The sequence below is a fragment of the Sceloporus occidentalis genome, unplaced genomic scaffold (assembly GCF_023333645.1).
Source record: "Sceloporus occidentalis isolate IW3139 unplaced genomic scaffold, rSceOcc1.0.p SCAF_8, whole genome shotgun sequence".
NCBI classification, from domain to species: domain Eukaryota; kingdom Metazoa; phylum Chordata; class Lepidosauria; order Squamata; family Phrynosomatidae; genus Sceloporus; species Sceloporus occidentalis.
The window spans coordinates 5,831,271-5,836,839 of record NW_028316988.1 but is presented as its reverse complement, the minus strand read 5'-3'; positions in this window follow the sequence as shown (position 1 = coordinate 5,836,839).

Here is a 5,569-nt window from a genome sequence, read left to right as displayed (position 1 = left end):
CTTGCAGGGAATCAGAACAGACCTTGTGATGGTGTGATATCCTTACCTGGGCCTTGATCTGCATCTCATCTGGCGAATGGCAAGGTTGCTGTGAGATATGCAGCATCACCAGCGGACCACTTCGTCCATCTTGCAGTTCTCACTGGTGAGGACGCAGTCATCAAGTCATCGCAGACTCTGACAACAGAAAGGGAAGAAAGCACCTGGCTACTGGCTTCCTGCTCAGGGCCCCAGGGGTGTTTGTGAGGAGCAGAAGAATCCATCCATCTTCCTTTCCGATGACTCCAATACGTGGTCCACAAAGACGGTCATATCCCCTTTGGCAACCATGTTTGCAATCTCCATGGCCTTTTCACGGCTGGAACGGCTGGAATCTTCGCACAGACCATGGAGACATACTTGACACAGACGATGGGGAGAAGGGGAAATCAGATATGAGACCCTCTAAAATGTTAGTGAGATAGCAGGAATCCAGTCATTTAGCCTTTCCGTATCCAGGATGAACGTTAAGACTCTCCCAATGATTCTCACTGCCTTCACCTGAAGAGAGAAGGACACTTGGGAAGTGAAACAGGGAGCACTCTGTGCAAGCCTCAAAAATGGTGGTGAAAAGACACACCATGTAGCCAACCTTGCACTAGATGCCTTCATTCAGCCAATAGAATGCTGGCTGGAAGGACTTTAAAAATGCTGGGTTGGCAGTTAAAACTGGCAGTTGGAGAACGGTTGAATCTCGGAGCGAACTGTTAGTCGGGGCTTGACTGCAGAACAAGATGGTCCTTTTAGGCTCAGAGAGGGACCTTAATGTATTTAGGAATTGGCGTGTTGGTGGAGGCCTTTGTAGCTCCTCCAGTGCAACTCTATGGTCAATTAACTAAAATTAACACATAGTGAGAGAGACAGAGGGAACCGAAACTCACTGCGAAAGGGCGTTCATGGGGGGCAGGCCTTGTCCTTCATGTCGTGTAGCAGGTCCAGCCTCTACAGCAGAACTCCAAGGATATCAATTACTTCTCTGCAGAAAAGAGAGAGCCAGGCCAGAGAGAGGTGACAGAAAAGATGGTTAGTTAAGGGGCCTGGATTCCTAGATCTAGCCCCAATGGCCACTCCTGCCCCAGCCCTGTCTTCTAACCAACTTAGCTTGGAGCCACGTATTTTTTAAACCGGCTGCCGGTCCCCGCCTTCAAAGACTGGGACTGGCTGACCAGGATGTTTGTTAGCATGGTCAGGTAGAAGGAGAGAGCAGCAGTCAAACTCTGGAGGTAGCTAAGATATCTGACAATGACACCAATCGCTCTGACCGCCTTCAGCTGGGGAGGAGAGAAGAGGACCGCTCTTGTAAACAATCCAGAAAGAGGGAGGGCCACCTGCAGATGGGGACCCTTTGGATTTCCTACCTTGTGGCTGAATCATGCAAGGGTCAGCCCCTTACCTTGGCCAAACGTTGTTCCTCACTGTCCTCTACCACGGAGCCTCCATTGGCTTGGCGCATGAACTGATACATGCAGTTAGGTACGTTGCAATCAGGTGACTCTAATACAGCATACATGAGCTCATCACAGATCCTAGGGAAAAGGAAGGATAGAGAATGGACTCCCAGCCCCTGAGAGGGAAATAGGGACGCATGGAGGGAATCCACCTATGTTTCCGAAGATTTGAAGAAATGGTCCAACATGGTCTCCAGATACCTCCAGGCAATAGTGTTGGCCGTATGGATCTTTATTCTCAGGCAGAAACCAGATAACCTTTTGCACAAACAGTGCAAGTCCTTATGCGTCTGGAAAGAAAGAAAAATGAGAATGGGATTTGTTGTATGTCACAAGAAGGAAAATGTGTCTTTGCCCTCTTTCTCACCGGTGAAGATCCAAGTTTATCTACATCACACTTCACAAAACTGTCTTGTGAGTTGCTGTCAGGTTGTAGTAGCACCAGGTGGAGCACTTCGTCCATCTTGCAATTCTCTCTGGTGAGGACGCCAGTCATCAAGTCATCACAGACTCTGACAAGAGAAATGTAAAAAGTCACCTGGATACTGAGGACCCCGGGGATGGTTGTCAGAGGAGGAGGAGCAGTCCATCTACCCTTCCAATGACTCCAATTCGTGGTCCACAAAGACGGTCATATCCCCCTCGGCAACCATGTTTGCAATCTCCATGACCTTTTCACGGTTGGAACGGCTGGAATCTTCGCACAGGTGATGGAGCGATGCCTTCTGTTATCAGGGGCCCTGGGGACTCTAAGTGCCCTGGGAATGACGATGCCTTCTTGGTGGAGCTAGTGAAGTTTGAGTTTGAATCTGGAAAGCTAGCTTTGTGGGTTCCTGCTGCTGTTCCCTGTCTCCTGGGTCTTTGAGCACATCCTCCAAATCCAGAGAGTCCTTCTCTCCCTCTGAGACCTGGACCAAGGCAGATGGACTGGAGGGAGGCTCGGCTTCTTAAGCTTAGAATGAATTTGGATCCCAATAACCGCTGAAGGACGACGCCTGGGTCATTAGGACTCTCTTTGCTTACCGGCTCAGTAAGACAGTGTTCCTCCTCACTGCTCTCAGGGGTAGCCAGCTCATCCCAGCTATCTCCAGACTCTGAACATCTAAAATGATGGGAGGAAAAGACCATCCTTCCTGTCTACAAATGCCCTAGAAAGCTGTTTGTCAGAGAAGGAGGAGAAGCAATCCATCTATCCTTCTGATGATATCAGTATGTGATTGATAAAGAGGTCCATATTCCTCTTGACAACTATAGCTGCAATCTCCATGGCCTTTTCATGGTTGGAAGGGCTGTAATCTTTGCACAGATCATGGAAACCTGCTTTTGTCTGTCATGGAAAAAATCGGGAGGGGGGATTTGGTAACTGGCATTTGCTGTAACAAGCCTTGGAAATTGATTCCAATTTTCACGGAAGTCAGAAGACATAGGACCCCTTTATTATTACTATGGGAGAGGCTGCTTTCCTGGCCTCTCCAGGACTAGTTCTGACAATAGACTATGATGTGAGCTGAAAAAGCCCAATGCTCACTAGTCCAGCCTCCCTGGTTGCTCTGAAATGAATTTCCCACCCAAAAGGTCTATGGAAGAGGTGCCCTGGGGTCTCTAAGTGCCCCGAGGAGGACGATGCCTTCTTGGTGGAGGTAGCAAAGCTATCAGGGTAGACCTGCTAGTGGTCCTTTTCAGAGGAACTGTATGCCTCACCTCCAGTGATGCCAAAGGGGAGCCTTGGTAGGGAACGGGGGCATGTTCCTCTTGGTCCTGGAAGCTGTGTAGAAAAGCACAAGGAGGTGATATGTGACATTGGGGCCATAAAAAACTATACTGAATTGGTTTGTGGAGACAATTCTCATGTTTTGTCCTTTGTATTCTCTGCCTTTTCTTTTAAATGTTTTACGCTTTTTGATAAGCTCATGTTGTCGTGGCCTTTGGCTAGTGCAATAAACTTGATGATGATGATGATGATGATGTAGCATGCTTCCGCCTCCCAATCCTTCCACTCCATCACAAACATCTACACAATGCTTGCCAAGGGAAAACCTTTTCCATACAAGGCTCTACCATTCAGTGTTGTTTTCTTCAGTGGCACTCACTACAGTGATAGGGACGCATTGGAAATACTGGGGCTTTCATGTATACCCATAACTTCCCGCATTCCCTCTTTCTTTCACACACACAAATATACATGCATATATACATATACCATTGAAAGGACAGATGGGTTGATTCCATCTCTTGCTCCGAAATAGGCAGGAAAAACATGTATGCTCAAACCCCATTGGCTGCAATGGAGGAACGCTTCCGCATTTGGCGCAGCACATGCCACAGGTCCACATGCCATTCATTTATTCTCCCGTGGCTTAAGCTGTGGGTTCTTTTTGGCACACACGGGCGCCGCCATCAGTGTGCCACTAGCACACTGTGGCTCATCGATGACGCAAGTACGGCGCCCTGATGTACGGATGCAGCGCCGCACATGTGCCATCAGGCCACCATCCATACAGACTAGGGACTTGACATTATTTCTCCAATCCTTCGGGATCAACCAGGCGGCTCCAAAGCTTTTTGTATTTCCTTATTGCTCTCAGATACGAACCCTGACATAACATAAAAGGTTGCCAAATTTTGTGCCGAGGCAATAATAGTTTTAGACAAACAATGTTGGCTAGAGGAGAAATGCAAGGCATGTGTCTGCAATCCCTTTGAAACTTTTACCACTTAAGAATCATGGCAGCTCTGACTAGTTTTGATGTGCCATTTTATACTTTTTATACAAATTTGTGGTTTATACAGATTTCTAACTATTTCTGAAGCTATATTGAGGTGTTTCTGGATAGAGGATAAATATAAACCCTGGAAACAAAGAAAGAATAAAATGCCATTTTGCTGCTCAGTTGTACGGATGATATATAATAAGGTTTTGCTGCACAATGGGCCTTTCAGGTGAGCCCTAGGAGGGAGGGATCCATGCCTCTGGATCGATCTACCCATCTCTCTCTGGATCAATCTAGAGGCTGCAGTGCCCCGCGTAGCCACCAGAGGGCGCCCTGGTATTAGGAATGCTCTTTATTATCAGCCACATCATAAAACCCGAGTCTATGGGGACTAATGCTATTTTCCCATTGGCTCCCAAAAATTAAAATAGCCTAATTAAAACAATGCAATGTTAAATACGATACAAACATTACATAATAATAATAATAATAATATATTTTATTTTGATGCCCCAAAAAGGGACCCAAAGTGGCTTGCAATATAAAAGGCCCCTTTGCACCCTTTCCATTCGATGCCCAGCTTTCGCAGCCATACGCAGAGGTCAGAAACCAGCACCGCTGCGGGTTTGACAGCACTTTCAACTGACACGGATCAATGCTATGGAATTCTGGGAGTTGTAGTTCTGTCAGAGGGCTCTGGCGGCCCAAAACAAATTACAGGTTCGCAGAATTGTAGTGTAGTTAAAGCGGTGTCAAACTGGGTTATTTCTGCAGTGCTATTCGTTCGGCCTAAAGGAAAGAAGCCTCCAGCGTACGTTTTCTGAGACTGCGGAAATAATCCAGTTTGAAACCGCTTTAACTGCCCTGGCTCAGTGCTAGGGAATCCTGGGAGTTTTGATTCACGGACAGAGAAGGCGAAACTTCTCACAAAAGTACATTTCCCAGAATGCCCTAGCATTATTAAGCTGAGGCAGTTAAAGTGGCCTGAAAGTGGGTTATTTCTGCAGTGTGTAACTTTTGGGCCCTATCCCTGGTGTTCAATAAGACAGGTGTGAGTCTATGGAAATGCTCAGGAGGCTATGACTGTGGAGACCAGGGTTGGCATCCTGCTTGGCCAAGTCACACTCTCTCAGCCTCCTCAGGGGAAGAAGGCAGCAGAGAAGGCCTTAAAGGCACAGGAGAAGAGACCAGGAAGAACTCAGTGAAGAGGACATTAAAGGGCAAAGAAAGGCGGCAGTCCAGCAAGAGACCCGGAAGCACCGACTCCGCCTTCTCGGAATCGTTCTTGTAAAAAAAGTCTATGCGTCGCGCTGCACTTTCTCTGCGCACGCGCCGCCGGAAGCGCGTCCCCTGCTCATGGGTGACGTCAAA